This window comes from Anser cygnoides, chromosome 5 (genome assembly GCF_040182565.1).
Source record: "Anser cygnoides isolate HZ-2024a breed goose chromosome 5, Taihu_goose_T2T_genome, whole genome shotgun sequence".
Taxonomy (NCBI): Eukaryota; Metazoa; Chordata; class Aves; order Anseriformes; family Anatidae; genus Anser; species Anser cygnoides.
Genome location: NC_089877.1, coordinates 2,173,976 through 2,197,484, shown reverse-complemented (window position 1 = coordinate 2,197,484; position 23,509 = coordinate 2,173,976). Strand labels below are relative to the sequence as shown.

Genomic DNA, 23,509 nt, shown 5'->3' with positions numbered 1-23,509 from the left:
ATATATTTAAATATCTCTGAAAGCTTTAAAGAGAACTTTGGATCTTGTTTATTTTACAATCTCACCTAAGGCAATGCTGTTCCTAATACAGCTCTGAGACTCGATTGTTTCCTAGGTATCAGAATGTCTCAGTATTCCAAACTGCTCAGAGAAGGAAAAGAGAGAGCTTAAGCATTGGCAGAAAGGGGTCCTGCAAAAGCAGGAGCTACAGGAGACTGATATGGTATGGGAAGCTCCATCTGGGAGATGTGAATCCTTTTTATCTCATTAGGTGGGTTGATCCCAGCCAGCAGCTAAGAACCCCACAGATGCTCACTCACTGTCCCCCTCCTCCTCCCTACCCCCAAAACAGAAAACTTGTGGTTTGACATAAAAACAGTTTAATAAATAAAGAAAATAGGAAGAAATACAGAAATTCAAAACCAGTGATGCAAAGGCTATGGCTCACCATCTCCTACAAAGTAGACTAGAAGGCCTGGCCAGTCTCTGAGCAATGTCTGCCCCCCCCAAGCCCCCTTTCCTCACTTTTTATTGCTGAGCATGACCTTGTGTGTCACAGAGTATCCCGTCAATCAGTTTGGGTCAGCTGTCCTGGTTGTATTCCTTTCCAGCTTCTTGCCTGCCTCTGGCCTACTCATGGAGGGGGGAGGTTGGGAAAAAGAGAAAGCCTTGATGCTGTGCAAGTACTGCTTACAGATAAACAAAATACTGGTGTGCTACCAGCACTAGTTTAGTAACAAATCCAAAACACACCATATGGGCTGCTATGAAGAAAATTAGCTCCATTCCAACCAGACTGAGTACCCTCAGTTTTGTGAGTTAGCACATGTTGGAGTGACATTCACAAACAGTCATCAACAATGACGATGATGATAGATGATGGATGGAGGGTCACTGATAACTGAACCCAAAACGGAATGAAGCATGTGTTCTGCAAGTCGTGGCGTTTTCAGGATTTGAATCACATCTGTTCTTTGTGGCATTCTTGTCAAGCAGGTAATGTAGTATTGATATTTTCTCTTTTAAGCTGGTTGTTTTCTAATAGAAAACAAGGAGAAAGGAAACATCTGTGTCACTTGTTTGTAATTTCATTTTTTTGAACAAGAGCGTTTAAGGGACGAAAGTCATTTGCTGCAATTCATAGTCTAAAATCACTTATGCTAGCAGTTTCCAAATCATAGCTCTGGGTGTTGCTTGGTTAAACGTTTAGGTTATTTGATTGAATGTGGAAGGAAACATTGTAAGGCAAGGTAGTGAGCTAAGAAATGAGAATTATCATCTCCAGTTCCTTTTTTTTATGGTTATAATTAAATCACTAGTGCATATTGTTGGGAAAATAATGCTAATAGACTAGTGTACATGCATCCTTTATTATTTAGAGGGTATACACAGCTTTTGCCAATCATATTAGAACACATTCTTGGGAGAGAAACCCTCTCTCAACACTCTCAGACTTCAGCAGGAATGTAATGCACCCAGGATCTTGTAAGATGGAAGTCAACAGAGACCAGAGACTGTACTCAGGTGGCAATGTGAACAGATGTGTGGTAAAATCAGAAATGTTTCACTGGTTTACATTTGCTTTAACTAAATAACTTTTCTCCAAGAGGCTCATAGCTGGTGTTTCTCAAATGCTTGAGTTTTAGCATTTACAGGGGATGAACCTTTTAGATAGGTTGTTGACAGTCATCAAATGGATTTTAGGATTCTCTGTCAGAATAGAGAGCTTTATTTCTGGCATTAGCTCTACTCTTGTTTGCTGCTTGATTCAAGGAGTGCTTTTTCAGGATCTGTGTATAAGATTTACTGCAAAGAATCTCACTGTTCGTGAGATTTTGCAGTTTATTTCAACGAGCTCTGTGTTAGGGCTGTGTAGAGTCTTGGACAAGTACTTTAAGCACAATTGAAGAGGATGCAAGTTTAATTCTGATTTTTTCCTTTGACTTGCTGCAATGATTCGTACTGCTTGGAAACTAGCTCTTAGGGCAGTTTCTCTTGCTGGAAGCATGAATGATAACTGTCTTGTAAAGTAATCTGAGATTTACTGATGTATTCCTATAGAGGTGACCTTGGTGAATTTTACCCAAGTATTTTCATGATGTCTTCCACGGAGTTTGGCCGCTGCAGCCAGAGGGCCAGCTGGAATGTTGGGGAGGATTTTCCTTGTGTTCTCACAGTCCTGATATCATAAAATTGTGCTCTTCGTACAACCAAATACCTATTGCTTTTCCTCAGCAATGGAGCACTAAATCTTGGATCAGAAACATGAGTATTGATGCATTCAGTTTTTAAGTTTTTGTAATGCAGTGAGTTTACTGAACTGTCATCTGTATTACATTCATATAGAAGCATTTAAAATGCTAAACTTTGCTGAGTCATCAAATCTAACATGGTGAGAATTAAAACAGGTTAAGATCCACTGATGTTCATTTGTTTACTTGTTCCAAATAATGGGAAGCTTTTGCTATTGTGGGCTGGGAATAAAACAGTGTTTCCTGAAGTGTGGCTACTGTGATTGTTGTTTTTAATTTATATTATTGTACTATTTAGGCTCAGGTTATGCTTAGAGAAGTGTTTAAGCTGAATTAACCTTCTCTACCAACAGGTAACTCAAGCAGTTTGAATAATTGTTTACATCACATCAATAACTGTTTTTCACAATCATCTACATGAGATCAGAAGGTCCAACCCTGTATATGATTTCTGTATTGGTCATCCCATACAGAATTGAGCTTTTCCAAAGCACACAGCATCAACCTGAGTTTGCTGCCCTTGAAGCAGATGGGACTGAAATGTCAGAGCAGCCATATTCTACAAAATTGAGAAAAAACAACTCCATGTGTGCACAACCAGCAGAGCAGGGTAGAGGAAGTAGCTGTTCAGTGGTAGGTATGGCTGAGGCAAAGCGTCTTTTCATTGCTACTACTGACCTTTTGTGTAGGGCCTTTCCCCTCTAAGTTAGTTGCATGAGCTGTCCAGTTTCACTAACAATCTGAATGGTAGCCTCTGAAGTCATTTTGTCCCTGTTTAGGTACTTCAGCCAGACAGAGGAGCAGAAACCTATGTTTCTTCTCACTTCACTTTGCACTTTCATGTAGCTGCATGTGAAGTAGCTTTCGTGGCTGGCTGTGATGGATTCAAATTGTGATGAGTATTGGATGAGCTGCCAAATCGTATACATTGTTGAAGAGTTGTCTTTGGTAGCCACTTGGCTGGCAAACTAATTCTATCTTGTTATTATCCTAAAAGTTATATGCATGCTATATGACTCATTGTTTCAGTTAGCTATGATATTGTGCAAGGTTCTGCAATATCACTGGAAAAGGCCTGAATGCTGTATTTGAGCTCACACAATGAAATCCAAATCTGAATTTCATGACTGAATTGTTTGTAATGAGTTGGTCCCAGAAAATTTTGTGAAATCTGCACCTATAGACTTGTTTTGAATTTACTGTAGAGATTTTCTCTCCTATTTTTTCCTGCTTATCCTGGCAGAGTTTTTGTGTTCTGTTTAGATGCTTACCGAGGTGGTGTATCCTTGTATGTGTTTTGCCTTACTGAAGCCTTACTTTGTTCATTTTCTTAGTTTCACCTGAGTCATTGGGCCTATCTTTGTGTCACATGTTACACACAGGATGGTGAGTAGACTTCCACTTGACACGTGTCATGTATATGTACAGTGAGAATTTGCAGGAGCACCTGAGTCTGTATTCTTCAACTGCACTTCAAATTCTTTCCATAACACAGAGGCCTTTCTGTTGCATGTATTTCTTTATAAATATTTTATATTTTAAAATTATGCACAGGAAACTTTCAGGATTTCTCTGTGCAGAAGAGCATGTATGTGAAACATTATGAAGGGGTAAAATGTATATCTTTGCCACACGTTAAAACATCTTTTTCTTAAATTGAAAGGTATTTAGATAAAAAAACCCAAACCATCTACTGCCTGAATATATTTTTTCTTTTTATCATGCTTATCTTGCATAAATCTTATGCTGTGAAAGGTTTTAATTATCTTACTGAGTTGTGATCTGAGTTGAAATCTTTACTTAGGTAATAAGTAAGGGAAAGTTTGTTGAATGTACAGTAAAGGAAAGGAACTAATCTGTTCGAGAATAGAACAGTATCTTCGAAGAGGCTGTTAAAATGATAATGGGTAGGTGATAGTTTAACAAAATAGGGGTATGGATTTGTTCTGATTGATGAAAATAAGGAGAGAATCATTCACCTTTACAAGTTTTCCACTTTTCTATATATTTCTCTACTGTAGAACCAAGCTTTATTTCTAACATAAGCCATATTTGCCACTGAATAAAGGTAGTGATGTTGTTAAGGCACAAGGCTGGGATAAATGGCTAACTTTGCCAGCTGTCAAAGATTTTCTGTAAGAAAAAGGCAATTCCTGTTTTCTTTCTGTGTGATTATCCCATTTGTAAAGGAAAATGTAAACAAACCGTTTGCTGTTGTCGCAAACTGTTAATATAAGGGAGAATCACTTATAGTATGTTTCTACAGTTTTTTTTACAAAGGCTGATCTGGCAGCACTTGCAAGAAGTTGATGGTAGCCCCTATTCAGACAGCATTCTGTATCCAGAGAAGTGAGCTCTACCTCTGAGTAACTAAAGTAACTGAATAGGAAGGGGAAACACTCTGCTTAAAGGCAACTGAATGCTAGTGAGCACTTTGAGAGTTAACTGACTCTCATTATCAGAATTGTCTCTGTGATTTTTTTTTAAGCAAAACAAAACAAGCAGGTTTTTGTTTGTTTGTTTGTTTCCCTACTGTTATATCTGAATACTACGTTTTATAAAAGTGCCTTGAAATGTTTAATTTCAAATCTGTTAAATAACAGATTAATAAGACGATCCCTGTGGGAATACTCCCTTTCGGTTCAAGTTTAAGTCCCTCAAACCTGAGCTGTTGCAAGGATCCTCTGATTTGTGTGTCCTTGTTTTCTGCAGACTGTCATAGGATTCAAATTAGTTAGGTGTAGCATATTTTAATCATGAGATAGATAAGCTGTCCTTGAAACCTGGCCTATATAGAAAAAGGACACAAGAAATTTACTAAGTATCCAGTTGTAATAGATTACATCTAGAATATGCAGTTTAACAGCTAACTGGATCACAATCAAATAAGCAGATCACTTGCTGAAAGGTTAGTTTTCATTGAAAAGGTTGAAATAAATTATTTAGTGTTATCAAAGTAATATTTTTCAAACTGTCATTCACTAACAGTTTTGAAATTTCTAAATAATTGGTGATGGAAGAAAAAAATGAGCCATTAATAGGGGATAGTCCTTTTGGGAGAGATCACACAAAGTAAGCAGGTGTGCAATTTCTCATCCTTTTTTTTTTTTTTTTTCCCAGTGCTTGCAAATACATCTGACTCACAGGAGATGCCTTCTGCAAGGAAGAGTATTATTCATTACTAAGCTCTGCACATGGATTTGTGTTAGTACGTCTTGACCTAATGTTATTTACATCTTCAGAATAATCATTTATTACTCTTACTGAAGTGTTTTTAAGCTTCTGACTGTTACTTTATGCAGTTACCTACAGTATAGCTGTACTCTCTTTTCTTTGCTTTCTCATCATGCCCTGATGTCACAGTCTGTATGTTACAACATTTGGAATAAGTTAAAGTGTGTGAGGGAGGAAACCTGAGTTTAGGATATATGCATGGATATGTCTACAAAACTACCTCGACCTATTAACAGGAAATTGTGTTTATAAGGATAAATGGGTAATTGTATACAGGGCTTGGCAGTTTCTTGACCTTTTTAGCACATTTTCTTGACATTGGAGGTATTGCTGTTTTGTGAGAGTGCTGCGGCCAGGCTGTGAACTGTGCAAGTATTTAACAAGATGTAGACCTGAGGGAATCAGGGAGACAGTTTTAGGGCAGGCTTAGATTGAATCTTGCCTCATCCCTTTGAGCCACCGGTACAACAGCTAAATAAAAGACTTTCTCTGAGGCTCTTCCTTACTCAGAAACACTTTGTGAGATGTGACTAGAATCTGTTATTTGGTAGGTCTTCCTTTACCTTGTTTTTGATGATAAAAGCAATTTTCACACATTGAAGACTGATTTCAACTTTTTAAAGTTCAAGCATAGCACACTGAGTCACCAGAGGGTGTCTCACATCTTCTCTGCCCTGTAGGACCACATGAGGGTGAGGGGCCACAACAAGAGGCTGTAGTCCAAGCAGCAGACTACTCTGAGGAGTGGCATCTTTCTTATTGCTGTACTCCAAGCTCCAGACACAGCTGAGATGCCAGAAATGTGTCGACTGATGGTGTCATTACACAAAAAGTAGATGAAGGACAGGTAAGTGAGTGATTCTCATTTTTTGTTTATACAGGTGATTAAAATCCAAGTATGTTGCATCACTGAACAGATCGGCTTGCATGAATGGATTCTAAAAGACTCAAATTAATTAGTAAACTATTTTCTTGTGGATGTTATTCACACTGCAAAAACTTTAATTGTTGATACAGGATTTTTTTAAGGCATACATTTAATGTATGTTCTTGTGATCACCTTTTTATATACGCAAAGTCATTTCTAAATATTTCCTTTTGTTAATTTTTAACATTCTTCCAATAATTAGTCCCCTACTTCTCCAGTTGTCCAGTGGAAAACTATGGGACTATCAAGGTTTTTATTCCTTGCTGCTAAAAAACCAAAGCATGAGTCTTGGTCATCATTTACGGTGCACAGCTATTGAAATGGATGAAACAAGAGAATGGGAGGACTTCTCTTGGTGAAGAGAATCTGTAAATAATTTAATCTAAAAAAAGGCAACAGAATTGGAAGTGGATATTGGGGTTTTAAACATTAATAACAGCAGCCTAATGAACAGAGAGTGGAAGAGAAGTGGGTAAAAGGATTAACTTTGCTTATCTGGACGTCCCAAGTGCACGTTGACATTATTACTTCTTAACCCTTTGTGTTAGCTCAGGAATACAAACATACAGTTCAAAATGACTTAAAAGTCTGTTACCTGACCACAGAAAGAAGGTGCAGAGGAGACCTAAAGATCTAAGTATCTGTTCCACAGTCTCAAGTGGCCCAGAACTACTCACTCCCTAGCCTTCAGTCTGATAGAAGTCCTATGCACCTCATCTGCTTCCAGATCAACCCAAGAAATGTGGTATTGCACAAAAGGTTCCTTAGGACCTGCACTCACCAAACTACTCCATCTTGTTTGAACATCCTGTTTATTAACTGAGAAAATCCAAAATATCTCCTGTATACAGTAATAGTGAAAGGAGGAATTACATAGTAATGAAACTCTTAACAGGATCAGACCAGGGAACAAATAGTGTTTACCATACTTGGAATAGACCGTTCTGATGGGATACCTGAGAAACTTATTTTCTGTCAAGGTCATGTCCTCTCTTCAACAGAAAAAACAAATGGAAATAAATTATTGAGAAAGTACTCTGGGTGTAAGGAATTCCGGAAGGAACAAAGTCATAAATGGACAGTCATAAACGATTACTGGATGAAAAGCTTTTTCTAAAATACACTTCCAGTGAAGTGCTTTAATCATCTTATGTCTTATGTGATCAAATATTTAGTATAAAAGCTCAAATATTCTCAGCATAACAAAATGTAAAGTTCCACCATCAAAAGCTTCTATGAAGTTTGAGTACATTTTCATGCTGGTTGAATGGACTGGTACTAGTTTTCACCATATGCCATATTAGTTTGATGGAAGAAGATTTGTCAAAATGCTGAGTAAGATGCTTTCATCTTTAATGTCAAGAAGAATTAGAGCAGTTATTTCAGAAATCACCGATCCACTGAAAAAACTGTGCAACATAAAATGCCTGTTGTTGTATGAATGCAGTTGTTGGTAAAGCTGCAGAAGTGGCCAGGTTGCCTTAAGATTATGGCCCGGTTCTCAGAACTTACCTGATGAGAAGTATTCCTGTATGCCTATAGTATAAAACTTGAGATCTATGAATGACATCAGTAATTTGAGATTTCATGTAGATAATAAGCAAAAAGAAAATGCTTATTGACTTATGACATTACTTTTGCAAAGTAGAATTGTGTATCGTGGACTGTGTGTAACACCACCTTTCATCACACGTATTTGTTCTTTTTTTGTATTGTGTGGAGGTACAGATTGCCCTTTTTTAATGGCTCTCTACCAGCACCATGATGTTCACAGTGATACTTCTCAATTTGTTTGTCACAATAATGAAGGGATTAGGTCCAAGAGCAGGATACTCTAGGCCCTAAATTGATATCCAGTATTTGTAATCATTGCAACTAATGAAGGAATTTTATTTAATAAACACACATGAACAAATGTGTCCGCAGTGAGTCTCTGTGTTGAGAAGGCTTGAGGCATTTTTTTATTGTATCTTTGGTTTGAACCTCAGTATTCACAGACTTAAAAATTAAATTCCTGCCTTGGTCGTCACTTGATGATTATCATCACTTGAAGTAAATTCTTACTGTAGTAGGAAATAGATGAGAAAGCCACTTGACTCTAAAGATCCATTTCACGCCACAATTGCCAGTGACAATAAAATTATAGTCCCTCTTGAAAGATCTTAGATCAGATAACTAGTGGAGTTACAATCTGCTGTCTCAATGTTTGATATCTCTAGTTGTTCGGTAACATTTTGGTCTCTGTGCTGTCAAAGTAGCTGACAACCATTATATTGCCTTATGCATTTTTAAAGTGCATTCAAAATTCTTACCTAGCTAGTCTTTTCAGAGCATTACTTAAAGTTTAGAAAAAGAAAAATAGCTATCACTGTAGCACTGCAGCCCCAAATACAGCTGCTTAAACAAAACTTGCAGTGCCTGTTCTTATTCACTATGGTGAGAATTGTAAATATGAATCCCTTTCAACTGCTTTTTGTTGGTGTTGCAACTTAGAAGGCTAACTTGGCATCTGTATGACCCAGATACCGAGCTCTGGAAGATTTTCCAATTGTAGAATCTGCATCTTGATTGCTTAGTGAAAAACACTAGCATTTTCTGTTCTTAAATTCTAATTGAAATGTATTGTGATGGTTTCTAATTATCATGATTGTATGACACTTTTCTTTATAGTAAGTGCAGCCATACATTATTACATGAAGTGTAGTTTCATAATGATTCAAAAAATCTCTCAGTGAAAAGTTTGTATTAGAGACTAATACTGTGCAAGACACTCTGCAGGAGGCTCTTCTGGCTTAGATCAAAATACGTAAAGGGATATGACATGGTGACACTATATTTTAAATGTCAGTTTGAATAGTCTTTGGCAGCATTGATGGAGGTTGTAGTACTGTGCAATACACTGAAATTAAGCAGAGTCAGTAGCTGTTCCGCAGTACTCGTAATATAGGTCTGATGGCACTCTCAAATCCCTAAATTGGAAAATTATGAATAGATAGTGAACTGAATCTTGTTTCTTGTTTAAATTAAACCTAATATCAAGCACCTTCTTGCTGGTACTTCCATTCTTGAAAGGACTTCCTCCTCAGCATATATATCAGTATATATATAAACAAATTATCAAAAGGTCGCTGTTTTCATGCATGACCTGCAGTGGCAAACCCAGTGATTTAAGCTGTGTGGCTCACAGAGAGGTGCTGCTGGCAGTGCTGCTGATACAAGGCAGTAAGCATGTTACTTTTCATGTAGATAAAGAGGGTAGAGGTTATTAGATGCGTATCTTTTAATGAAGATAATTTGTTAAAGGTTTAATGGTTTTGTCTTATCTTAGAACTTTTTTTTTTTTTTAAAGTTACCTGTTACCTAATTGTTGATGGTAGTGTGAGAAAAATCTCAATAATTTTCTTCAGACAGGATCTTCTGTGAAGCTATTTTATTCGCGATTGCAATGGCAGGCGTCCTGCCAATTAGGAGCGCATTATAGTAAACATACCATAACCTTTTATTCCCTATTACCCGACACCTGATCACCTCCCCTGTTTCCTCATTGGCTGAGTACTACAGGTTCACAAGCTACTCGACGTTCCTCTATACCATATATGTACAATTTTTCAACCAACCCTTTAATTTCTCCTTTTTCCTTTTTTTTTCTCCTTTCTTATGTTTAGAGAACTTGCGATCTTTGTTTTTTTACTGTTCTCACACTGATCATCCTGTCAGTCTTCTACCTTATTTTGGAACAGTGAGGCCTTTTACTGTCCACTTACCTACTTAGCATTTCTCTTTGTTATGAGTACACAACTACCTTTGAACACAGAAGGTTAGTTTTCTACTGCAAAAACACAACTTAGTTTCTCACAGTAGGAAGTGGGAGTTGTAGCTATTCATAAACTCAGCCCAAATTAGTCTGTATTTAAGTGAAGAAAGCATGGGACATTCTCGGTAATGTCATACCACTGTTGTATCTCTTTAGCACTACTGAGATGATTTGTGCTTGATTTGATGTACAGGCTCCCTTATTTATTAGCAGTTCTGTTGATGTAACAATTCTTATGGTTCAGCTGAATCCCATGAGATGACAAAGAACAGCACAGTTCATGAGAAGCAGAGTAAATTTAGCTGTGAAGTAGGTGAGGCAAGAGGAACATGGAATCAGTGCAAAGTAAAAGAAGACTGGAGAACGTTTGTTTCAAAATAAAGCATAGTTTCATATTGCTTGCCTAATTGACATGACCAGACCTAGAGCTGAGCTTAGATTCAAGTATAGTAATAGGAGAAAATGTTGTGTAAGGGTGCATTGCCTCCAACGCTCTCTTTTTCATTACTTTTTCCAGTAAATAAGTTCTCAATTCTTATATTTATCCTAAGAGATGTTCTGGGTCAGGTCTGTAATTTAAAAAAGGCGAGGAAAGCAGCTATTATTCATATGGACTTCATTAATAAATGACACCAGCAGTATCTGATCTGTAACAGAGAAATAAATCAGTGCACTGGGACTCCAGCTCCAGACCTGGGCACTCAAAACCTGAAGGTTAGATATCTTTCTGTGTGAACTATTAGCTTGATAATTGATAGTGGAGGACAAAGAAAAGTTAACAGTCTCATCTGCCAAAAACCTTGACATTTTCTAAACTGAGAACAGGTGAGAATAAGAATGAATGTATGTGGCTTACATCCACCTTTGACAGAAAATCTCTGAGGCTTATAATGAACTTGGCTTTTAAGAATGCTGGGACAGAAAGAAATTTTTGTACAAGTTCTGATTGGCGAAAACACTAAATGCTTTTAAAGCAAATTAAAGAGTTGGATGGGCTGTTACTTATCAGAACCCACTGGCTCTTAAGCCTCTAAATACATGACCTTTGTCACTGAAACTTAGATCCGGACATTTTAGAAAACTCCTCTCTGCAGTGACCCTTACAGAGAGAAAAGACAGAGACCTTATAGTGCTGTTTGGGATTAGAAATATTCGAGGTCCACAGAAGTTTAGTTTTGATCCTACTATATCCAGTGAGAGGTACAAACAGAGAAATTAAAGGTGGAAAACATGTGCTGGGTCATCTATTCAGCTCCCTCAAGACAGAAAATACAAGAAAAGTTACTGATGGTGTAAAAGTTCTGCATTTGTAATTGAATTTATTAGCACAACAAGATCTGTTCAGCAGGATGCCCCATCCAAGCAGCTGTAAGTAGTTTGCATTATTTCTGGGGCTCCTAGTGCAACAGAAGACTACAGTGTAACAGGCATGCTAGTGGGAGCTGAGCCTGGCAGGCTGATGTGGGGTTGGTGCCAGCATGGATTCTCTGGAAGAAGGGGTTCAAGGCATTTTCCTTTGCATTGTTCCATTTGCCAAGTGGTGCCTTCAAGGTGCCTTCTACACACAGGGTGGCTCTGTGGTACACGATGCACGAGACCACTGGTGATCTTTACTCCTTCGTAAAGACAGAGTGATGATCAATTACAGCCTGTGTGGCTTGCGGAGTCACTTGATTTCATTTTGTTCTTTGCAAATTACTGACTACTGCTAATTTATTACTACATTTATAAATGTCAACACATAGCCAGTCCTCCAAGAATACCAAGCTTCGGTACTGCTTGGAATTACTGTGGTTTTCATAATAACTTGAAAGCAGAGAGAAATAAATCCATTTGGGTGTTCAAAAATGTTACTGGTCACAGGCCTACTGGAGTAAATGCATGTATGAGAAGATGAATGTGACAGTTTATCACTGCGAGGACTTGGACATAAAGTCATCATCTTCTAGAGGGAAAAGGCCAGTCTGATTTCCAAGTAATTTTGGTACACTAAACAGTAGAAGAGATGTGATATGATAAGCAGATCTAGAATAATCTGTAGTTTAGCTTGTTTAAAATTTAATACTAATTTCTGAGAATGAACTGGAAAGACTGCTCAAATGTTTTTTTCTGTTACAGTATGTAAGTTCAGAGTTACTTGCTTAAAGTTAACATGATTGCACTATTTTATCTCAACACAGTGCACTCTTGCTTTGTTTCAATACTGAAGGCACCTCCTTTTCTAGGAATGCTAGTGTGCCTTTTGGAATTAAAAAGTTTCTAGTGTTTGCCACCATTAATTGAACTGCATCACTGCTAGTAACTGGGTATCATTCACATACCTGAGATGGTATATTATTAGTAGGACCCGTTAATTAAGTATGCCAATTTCTTAATAATTAAATGAAGTAACGTATGGCTTCTGAAAAACTATTGCAGTAGTTGACATAAACACATTTGGTAATGATAGCAATGCCAAGTTTAAATGCTTCCAAGAAGAATTACTGATACAAATACCACAATGATCACTGTTTGACAGCTCTATGTAAGTGTGGCAATTACTAGTTTTATTCTCTCTTAACTCTGTTTTAAATATCAACTTGGAAACTATTAGTACTTTTCCAAAATGCTGCAGAAAACCGTTCCTGGGCTGTAAGTCTTTGCAGCACAAAATATAAGAGTTGCATGCTACATAATACAGAAAATCTCAGAAATTCCCACCACACTCAAATCAAAGAGAACCACTTGGATTTATCTAGCCTGTTCACATACTGACATTGTTATGCACTGAAAGTGGTGAATTGTGCTTGTGAAGTAACTTGTTCCTATTAAAAGCAGAAAACAAGAAAAAATGAGATCTTGGTTTAAAAAGGGGGGGAGTGGTTCTTGCATTTGAATGCATAGTAAGATTTGCTCATTAAGTATTTCTGTTTAATTTCAGAGCTGGCAAGAATGTTCTGCAACTGCAGAAAATCAGACATTTCAGAAAACAGGATTACTGCTTTGCATGTCTTATCTACACTAGAAATATGGTTTCTCCACCTTAATCTCAGTTTACTTAGGTCTGTTGTATCACCTCAAGAGTTTCAAGCTACTCTTTGTCACGATTAATACTTTTAATTGTATTCTGCAAGGATCACTATGTAGGTGATGATTTGTAGTTCGTAGTGATAATAACAGTTAAATGTTAATGTAAAATAATAAATGAAATAAATAATGACAAAATTGTTCTGAATGCTATAAATATTGCAACTGAGGGAAAACAAAAAATACCAGGATATAAATTACCAGAATTCCTGTTCTTCATAGACAGGAAAAGTCATGATGTGACAATATAAAGATGAATGTGGATATGAAATACATTTGGTTACTGATAACTAGGTTGCAGGCAGATTCCAGAGTTTATATAGTTACACATTTAATTTTGGTTTGAATTTCTGTAAGGCATAAGTGCTGCTAATCATAGTGATTTTGAATGGATGTGTACATCACTGGCAGTTTTGAATGTCAGGTCACTTGAATCCAAAAGAAACACTGTTAACACTGCCTACAGGCAGGGCTGTGAAGCTAATGCAATTTTCTTAGTTTGCAGTTGTAGGAATTTCCAAGAGGACTGATGGAACATAGGGAACTCATCTGGGTCATTCCTTTAGTAGACTGGGTTTCAGTTAATGTATGTGAAGTTAGGGGCCAAAATTAGCTGTTTGTTGTCAGAATTTTCTTAACAACTCCAGGTCCTTCTGAAGAAAACTGAACTGAGAAACTTCGCAAAATGAAGACATTTACTTTGGCAACATTATATGAATTTTGACTCTGTGAAAAAAATATTCATCATCATTGATGTTGTTTAACACATGAATAGTTCTAGCGATTTCTTTTGGTGACTGGGCACTTTTTATTTTTTTAGTGTTATGAACTAAAGGTGTTCAGGAACAGGAACATGAAGTGTTGGGCATCATTTTTAAACAAATAGAACATCTAAATATATGCAAATAAGATAGGAGGGATTTATTTTCAAGTGAATCAGTACTAAATAGAAAGCATACGTCTAAGCTTTGAGAATGTATTTCTGTTTCTGTAGTTGCATGGATAAGACTAATTAGGCCTGTTACACAGTTATGCAGTTACATCTCTGTTCTCAATGTTAAGTAAAGTCTGTTTCTCTGCTATGTGTAGAGACTGTGATGAAAAAGGAAATCTTCTCAGCGTTTCTAATCCAGACTAATTTGGCTGCAGCATCTTTCTCTGGATTAGAAAATGAAACTCATGTGATATTCATAGCCTGGAAAAGGAAAAATGGTAATAGGATGCAGAAGCAACCGTGCTCAAGAGCAAAAAAATATTTCCATTACCTAACAGCAGTAACAGCCATTTCTTAGAGAGACTCATTATAGAACACAGCAAGGCAGAAAAATGGTAAAAGGAAAAAGAATAAATGTATGAATGAAAGACTCAGGATTCCCTAAAAATGCATAGGGCTGTTACAAACTAGATAAACAGATAATATAAACGGCAAACAGATTTAAATAATTCTTATTTCTTCATTTGTTCCATAGTTATAGGAGATTATAACCGGTTGTCCAGCAGAAAAATCAAAATAATTTTTCAATGATCTTAGAAGAAAGCATTTATTGTGCTTTTAGCTCTTGGCAAAGTTGTTTTCTCTTACTGCATCAAAGCAATGCTGCCGAAGACAAAATAATAGCAAATTCTTATTCTCATCTGCCTTGCCAAAGTGTGTGTGTGGTTGGAATTTAGGAACCCAGCTGAGAAATCAGATTTAACTCACTGGAGAGGGGTCCATGGCAAGTGCCCAATTAAACTATAGTGAATGACAGAGGTGAAGCCATTTCTGTTCCTAGAGCTGGAATGTCTTGTCTGTAAGTCTTCACAGACATGTGGCAAGAAATAATAAAAAAAAAAAAAACGAAAAAAAAAAAGGAAAAGGTTTTCATTCTTCACTTAGGGCAAAGAAATCTTCAGTTCAGATGGCTCATGCTTAGAATTCCTGTAAGTACTCAGTTTTCTTACTCAGAACTCTGTAAGAACTGTGACATGGGTTTAATGTTCCCAAATGAAATTTTCGACTTTCAAGGCATTCAGAAGCCTACTACACTCAGTTGCTCTTGGAGAACAGTCTCACACTTTGTAGCCTCACACTCATGATGGAGCAGAGGATAGGTTTTAGTTTATATTTATAACTTCTCCGTCTGTCCTCAGTGCCTCACTTCACCAGAGAGGACTTCTCAGATGTAGTTTTCCAGCCTCTTTGCAGTGACTCGGCAGCATGCAGCAACCTGAAGAAAATTTAAGGATGTAACAAACAGTAGCTTCCAGGGTTGCTCCTTAACTAACAGCTTGAGGGTACACTGCCTCGTCTGTCATCAGAAGGTGCGCAAAACATCCTGTTATGCCCCTGTTTTGATTGAGCAACTGCTTTATATCACTATCTCTGTTTAAATTTTCACTGTGTAGAAAAGGCAACAAGCAGAAGGAGGAAGTCATCTTATTCTCTAGGGTACAATTACTGAATAGACTTTGATCAAAAGACCTTGCCCAGCTGCACAAAAGGTTTAAGAAATTTCATTTATGCATCCTCAATCCAATAATCCACAGAGAAGGCATTTTCAATATTATGTTATCGACAAGTGTCACACCAGTTTGCTGTGTCCCTCTGTGTCTTTATGATTAAATCTGGTAGAAGCAACATCCTGTGCCCTTTCCTTTGAAAGGCAGTTAGAAGGGAAGGAGATTTATTTCTTTTAAGATAGCAAAAACAAGAAGATTAACTATAGGACCACTGTTGCAGCTGTAAGCAAAGCAATATGAAATCTCACATTGCCTGTTTTCCAGATGTTTGATGGTAAGATCTTTCTTGCTTTGGTTTCTGAAGTGAGAAGTTTCACCAGGTGTGGAGAATTTCTGGTCTTCTACTCACCATCTTACTGTTATCCCAGGGACCAAGTGCTGATGTAGCAAACTGTCCTCTGGTTCTTAGTCACAAAGATCAACCAGTCTATAATTCAAAACACACACTGCATCACGGTAGGTAAGGGCCAGGCTTTTATTTGTATTAGTATATCAATTCTGGGATATTATATATTTTAATACTCATTTACTAGCAATATGTATAACCACGCATAGAAATAACATGCTAAGCAGGTTATTTCAAGGTCTGAAAGCTGAAGTAACTTTTTGGCTTTGAAGCTGATTGTTAATGCTCTTATCTTTAGGCAAAGCGTAACAGAATCACAGAATTGTAGGGGTTGGAAGGGACCTCCAGAGATCATCGGGTACAACCCCCCCCTACCAAAGCAGTTTCCCTAGTGCAGGTTGCCCACGTAGGCGTCCAGACAGGCCTTGAATATCTCCAGAGAAGGAGACTCCACAACCTTCCTGGGCAGCCTGTTCCAGTGCTCCATCATCCTCACCGTGAAGAAGTTCTTTCGCATGTTGGTGTGGAACTTCCTGTGCTCTGTTTTGTGGCCATTGCCCCTTGTCATGTCTCCACAGACCACTGAAGAGAAGTTGGCCATATCACTTTGTCTCCCACACTTAAGGTATTTATAAACATCTGAGATCATTTATTGTACCTGAATAAACAAGTCATGAAGCAAGTTCAAGGGGGGGAACATAATATTAGAGTCATAGAGAAGCTGAATACATACCAGACAGTAATACGTGATTCTTATTTATACCACATTGACAGTGGAGATAAGCAAGGTATGAATTTGTATCTGCATAACAAAGATATTGTATTGTTGCAGTCACAATCCTGTGACAACACCACTGAAAAAGATGCTGGCAGTGGAAATGAAATTAATCCACTAATTAATATTAAACATAACTAATTAACATTAATTAACTTCACTTTGCCAGACAAGTATTGAATTATTTTTATACTGACATTGTATTAGTAGGGTCATTTAAACACAGACATCTACTTTCTTTTGTCAGACAATTAGTTCTAAGTTAGAATCCTAAACCTAGTCTCGGAAACATGTGCATAACCCTAATTACACTAGAAAACATTTGTGCACATCAGTGGGATATCCTTGGGAACCAATGAGTAAACTTGCTTACTAGCCCTTTACAACTCAGTTTTGAAGTTGGCTTCTGTAGAGATACAACATTAAAGCTGTGTAAAGAGACACTCCTTTTCATCTCTGTGTATCTCTAAGTAGTCCGTGACCAAACTGTGAAATTACATGGTGTATTTTATGTATGCTTTTTGTTTTTTTTTTAAGAGAAATTTTATCAGGGAGGACAAACTAAATTGAGATGTGAACATCAGGTAGTTGAGAAGTCTTTTTAATACATAGCATTGTGAACCAATTCCCATACCAATCAGGTTTTATAGGTGAAGGTAACTAGTAAGCTAGCAGCTAACAAATGATATATCAACCAACATTTCATGATTACGTTTCATATAGAAGTAGAATAATATTCTTTTAAAAGTGCTGCCAGAGCAGAATTATGTTCATAGTGGTAGATTTACACATAATCAGCTAAAATGACTGGATAACTTGGATGTAGTACCCATAGTAGTATTTTTGTGACATGTAAGAGACATTAAGCAGCACTGAAGATTTTAACAAAAATCAAAGTTGCTTATATTTAATACCAGATACCTAGGTATTGGAAAAGGAAAAAAAAAATCTCTGTGAAATTGGATAAAATACGTGAAAACTGCATCAAAAACAATGAAAAACTTGATGCCTGTGGCTGTCACTCTACAAATAATAGAATGTTGAAGAGTCCAATTAATCTGAGACTAAAATTAGCTACACCAGGTGTCACAGAGCTACCATTAACATTCAGGTTTGAAATAGCAACGTGTTTTTAATAGTGCCATAAATTGTTTATACTAATACTATTTTTGATAGCATAGTACAGTCTTAAAGCTCCTTGCAATTTCATTATTTATAATGGCATTACATAGCCATGCACTTTCTAAATTCACTGAAATGAGAATGAAACTAAAGAGCTAATACACTCTCATCTGTGTGTTTTTCACAAAATTGAATACAATGGAATATTTTTCAAAATAACTTCAATGATTAAAGTCAGGGAATTAATGACAGTGTATATTCAGTGTGTCAAATTAAATTATATTTTTCAGTCCAGTATCTTAATTCAGTGGATAAAAACTGCATCTCACTTCACACACAAAGGACGTCCTGAAAAGTCTTAAAAGTCATCTCTGAGAAAGCAGGTCATTGTGTGTAGCCACAAAGACAATGATTAGATGCAGAAAGATTCACATAGTTAAAAAAATAAGATACTACCATTTAAACAGACATGTTTCATTTCCTCAAGTAGTAAGTATTTTGCATATACTATAGGGTATATGGATATTATCCAGTAAGGGATATGGGTATTATCCAGTAAAATATCTGTAAGTTCTTTATATACAAATAGCAAGCTTGGGGTTTCTGTTTATATACATATAGTTCTCTCCTGTATGCATGCAGAAGTTTAAGAAACTCAGTTATTTCATTTTGACCACAACAGCTGTAGGTCCTGCGTATGCCTGAACATAATCCAGGAACTTTGCTCAAGTTCCTTTTGCTTAAATCCCCTGAAAAGTCTGCTGCAGTAAGAGTTCTCAGAGCATATAATAGCATCGGGGGACCTCACATGCTGCTGCATTATTCTTTTTTTTTTTTTTTTTAAAAGGAGTTGCCGGATGGGACTAGCATCCAAGTGGTTAGAACATGTGCCAAGCTGTATAACATCTTGTGCTTGGTACCAGTGAATGGCCTTTCTTACTCAATATTAACATTGACTGTGATTACTCTCAGCACAACTGAGCATGAAAAAAACCACCAAACCACTAACTTTCAAATTAACACTGTTTCAGGCCTGAGAAAGAACGGTGATCTTTGAAAGACTGCAAAAAAATTTTAGTTGTAATGTGTTTTCTGTATATGAAATTTATGTACTATAAGCATTCAAAGCAAGCCATCCTGCTGTTAGCTTGAAAAAAAAAAAAGTGTTACAAAGGATTTAATTTGTCAGAACATACAAGAACAAGATGACATCTTGGGTGCAAAATGTCAAAACACTATAAAACATTAAGACTTCTGTGTTCTTACTGTAGCCTTGAAACACTAGAGATACTGGATTTATTAACTGAATTTTAATTATATTCCCCACCTTTTAGTTGTTTCCTGCCTCCATGATTTGTCCTCATTTTTTTTTTTTCCAGTCTGTTCAGTCTTGAAAAGCAAATGAAGAGTCTGTACAATCCTGAAGTTCTGTCAGCAGCAAAGCTCATCTGAACTAGTATTTGCTTTAGTCAAAGGTAGTCATGGGTGCTTCAGTCCTTATGGACAACTTTGTGGCATGACAAATGTCCTGAGGAAGAATATGATTTATTGTAAATGCCTTATTAAAAGAGGAAAGAAAGAACCTAATAAGCTAACATAATAACAAACAGCATAATAATGGAATCTAAACAGTGTATAAACACCTTTCCCAAAGCCAGCGGCACAGTCTAACTTGTCCATGTAACCTCTTATGTGATTGTTTTGAGACATTTGATAAAAGCTAATAACAAGAAATAAACTGGATGTTCTGAGACACTTGACCAAGACTGATAAGAAGTAAACTAAAAAAAACAACCAACAACCACACACACAAAAATAAATGAGAACCTGTAGTCAGCCTTATTAAGTGGCAAATTCTGCTGACTAGTATGATAGAGAACTATTAGGCAGAAAACCTAGCACATGGATAATTTTACTAGTATCAACAGGATTTTGTTTATAGCTGAGTTGATTTTTGCTCTCTAATATGTAATATATACAGATTAAGTGCTAATGGAGAGCTTACTGCTGCGTTAGACAAAAGGAAGGTTACTGAGGAGCTTACATTCAGCAAAAGAATTCATAATTGGATAGTGAAGTTCTTCAGCTTCTGCAATGAATGAAGTTATGCTAAATCAAAAAAGCGAGCACCCTCTTAACAATTTCTTCTGAAGAAATAAGTGGCAAGTATTGAATGGGATCTTTTTTCTCTTGCCTTGAACAAAATGGTAGCTCATTTAGAAGCAATCGGACCAAGTGAGCTGTCACTTGAGTCCACCTGCAAAGACAGAAAAAATGTCTTTCATATGGATGTAACAAACACTTCTGTTACTGCAAACAACAGATGTAATGATTTTCCCAAAATACTGGAAGACCACAAATACAGAACAGTAAAAAAATACATTTGATCTTCAGTACCATCCATCTTTCTTTCTCAGGCAATTTTATAAGATCATTTGACCCTCTCAGCATTTGTATTTAATTAATGTCATTTTTTCAAGTAATGTTTTATGCAACTTAAACACGCATATTAACTTTCTTTTCATATACCGGTTGAGCTAGGGAAAATATGTACATAAAGTTCATGCCAGCACAGCAGAGAAGGTCATGTAGATGCTTTAGGCTCTCACCCCCAGCATTAATTTGTTGCCATGTCATCAAAATTAACAGTGAAAAAAATACATTATTCAATCGGTAAATTATACCATTAGTGCTGAATGAATCTCCTCAAATTTATTACATGAATGGATTTAACGGTATTTTTGCATTCCTTTTTTTTTTTTTTTTTTCCTTTTTCAAAGATTCTGTTCAGCCAGGATTAAAATATACATATATGGAAACTTGCTTCCACTTGCAGGTCCACTTGTAATTGCTTTTCATCTCACAAACTGCTTGATATTCTGAAGAAAACACATGATATGTAGAATGTTTTCATTTTGAAAATCATCCATCAATCTTACAGTGACAAACAACATATGTCTCTCTAAATACTGTAACACATTTATATTGCTTTAGCCTTACATTACACTAAATCTTTGTTGCCCTAAACACTGAATTCACACCAGTAGATCATCAGCTGGTTATTTTGTCAGCTAAACAGCACTTAGTCTCTTACTTCATTGTCAGCCTGAAAGTTAATTACACTACTGTGTTGTTATATTTCTGGTATTTGGGCCTCATAAAAATGTAGGGGCAAAAGCAAAGCTAGAGTTTCTGTTCCAAAAGAAGGACAGATTACACACATTTAGCCACCCTCAAATCAGTATCTGCTGTTTATTTCTGTGGGAGTCCTGACATGAGTAATGCTGGTAAACAGTGCAAGTACTTGAAGAAATACAGCTAAAATACCACATAGAAAGTAGTGCCACCTTCTGAATCTTCACCAAACTACAGGTATCAGAAAATACTATGTAATCTTGAAACAGTACTTTTCCAGGAAAACTATCATATATAGACACAAAACAGAATAAGGTTCTGTTCAGTAATTTTTTTATAATCAGTTACACCACTATATTTTGATTTCAGGCTTAAAATAAGAGCTTTCATTCTTACATGGTTTTTAAGGATTTCAGGGAAAGCAATAGTAATTAGGAGCCAGAGCAATTGCATCCACATAGAGCATATCCTTGCTTTACAGTCCCTTATAGCTCCTGACTCTAATGAGTATGGCCATTATACTTCAACTTTTTCCTTTGAGTAAATCTAGCAAAAGTGAACATAAGTTACTAATGGGTTTACTGTACTGACCTACCCACTTAAATTAAAAAGTTGTCAGATTCTTAAAAGCAGTAAGATTTTTGCTGGAGCAAACAAGCAAAAAATCATTCTCCCCAAAGAAATACATTTGTAAAGTATCTCATACAACTTGTGTCTGAACACAAGAGAACTTGCCTGATAAACGCTTCTTGTTACAATAAAACAATTCACATCAGCAACCTGAATTGCAAACCATACTTATCTCTGCAGCAGTGAAGCGGGGAAGAAGGAAGAGAGTTGAGTGTACCAGGTGTAAGGAGTTAGATATGATGGCACAGCTTGGGGGGGTTGTGCACCAGCAGGCACAGCTGCAGGAGCTAGAGCTTGTTTGGGACTGGAGAATGGTGCAGTTGTGGTAGTGCTTGAACAAAAAAGGTGTAGTGTGAGAGGGAAAAACAAAGTATTGCCTAGTGGTTGGTGAATAACTTATTTGTCCTTGTCACTACTAGGGTGACATAGTTGCAGATACCTTCTAGTTTGAGTTACTCCAAGTCCAAGCTGGCCTGGAAAGAAAATGGACTGGCTGACTTCTGGAAAGAGAGTCACCACACCGGTGCTAGTGACTACAACTAAGCCCTCCTGCTCTGCGAGCAAGGCAGCAGAATTTGTGTAGTTATTAATGCTTTCTAGTTCAGCCTGCTCCTAGACTGAGACACGTATGAAAAGGACTGAAGGGTGATGAGCTAGTCGTTACTTCGGAGTCCTTTTCTTCAGTGTCTGATGTTATGATTGTATGTACTTTTCTGCTTGTATTAATTTTCTTTTTTGTTTCCTTGGTCTGGCCTTTAAAAGTAGCATTTTTATTAAGTACTAAGTGGTGGTCATTTTGTTTGTAGGTCCTGCAGGTTGCATTAGATTTTCCTCGATTCGTGCCAGTTAGAACCCTGATAAGTTACCGAGAAGTCCTTACCTTACAAGAAGATGGGAGAGAGACAAGGTTAGTGACTTTGATCAATATGTTTGGTTTTTTTTTAACCTATGTTTGATTGTGTTTTGCAAGCATTGCCTTTATAGTTTTGAGAGTCTCAGTGTGCACAATGACTGAACTTTGTTTCCTATGTAATGTCACAACTGATAGTATGATAGTATTCATACTTAAAAATCAAAAAACGCATAGGTAATTTAGAAAATCTGGAAGTACAGGATAAAGTTGCTACTTTATCAAACTTAAAAAAAATTAAAAAGTCTATCTGTTGCATGTACAGAAAGACCAAACAAAGTTATCATAAGTTTTTACTTTTTTTTTTTTATTTATTTTCATTCTTTCCCACTTGGTAACCTATTAAATTACTGTCCAGATAACTAAGTTGTGTAAAGTTTTGCTGATGATAGTAATAGTGTGGTGAGCCTCTTCTTTGTGGTTGTAGTTGTCTCAGTCCAGATGAGAGAATGAGTTGTTGGCCCTCAGACTTCAGGCTGTTTCCTGAGTTTCTGATGAGTATGGAAGTACGGGATGAATTTAAGTTCTTGTAGATAAATCAGCGTGTCCAATTTAGCTAGCCTATTGTGAGAGATAACTTTTTATTTTCTTACTTTGTTTTCCTCAGAATGCCCTTTTTTTTTTTTTTTTAGCTTTCTGAAGTCTTTGTCTTTAAAGTCTGTGATGAAAAGGTTCAAGGGCAAGGGTTCTTTAATCTTTTAGATGCATGCAACTGGTTATCACTAGTTGGCTTGTCATGTTGACACTTGTTTTGTACTCATTGAGAAAGCTTAGTTTAGAATCTACCACTGCCTC

At 36.7% G+C, this 23,509-nt stretch overlaps 1 long non-coding RNA gene across 3 annotated transcripts in view; it reads left to right on the top strand.

Annotated features, from left to right (window-relative positions):
- Positions 1-23,509, top strand: part of LOC125183493 (uncharacterized) — a 230,388-nt gene that overhangs the window by 146,882 nt on the left and 59,997 nt on the right. For all 3 annotated transcript variants that reach the window (XR_010831871.1, XR_010831872.1, XR_010831870.1), the window contains 5 exons: positions 2,606-2,885; positions 3,587-3,638; positions 5,373-5,460; positions 6,167-6,333; positions 22,611-22,711. This is a non-coding gene — a long non-coding RNA (uncharacterized lncRNA). The remainder of the gene's footprint in view (positions 1-2,605; positions 2,886-3,586; positions 3,639-5,372; positions 5,461-6,166; positions 6,334-22,610; positions 22,712-23,509) is intronic.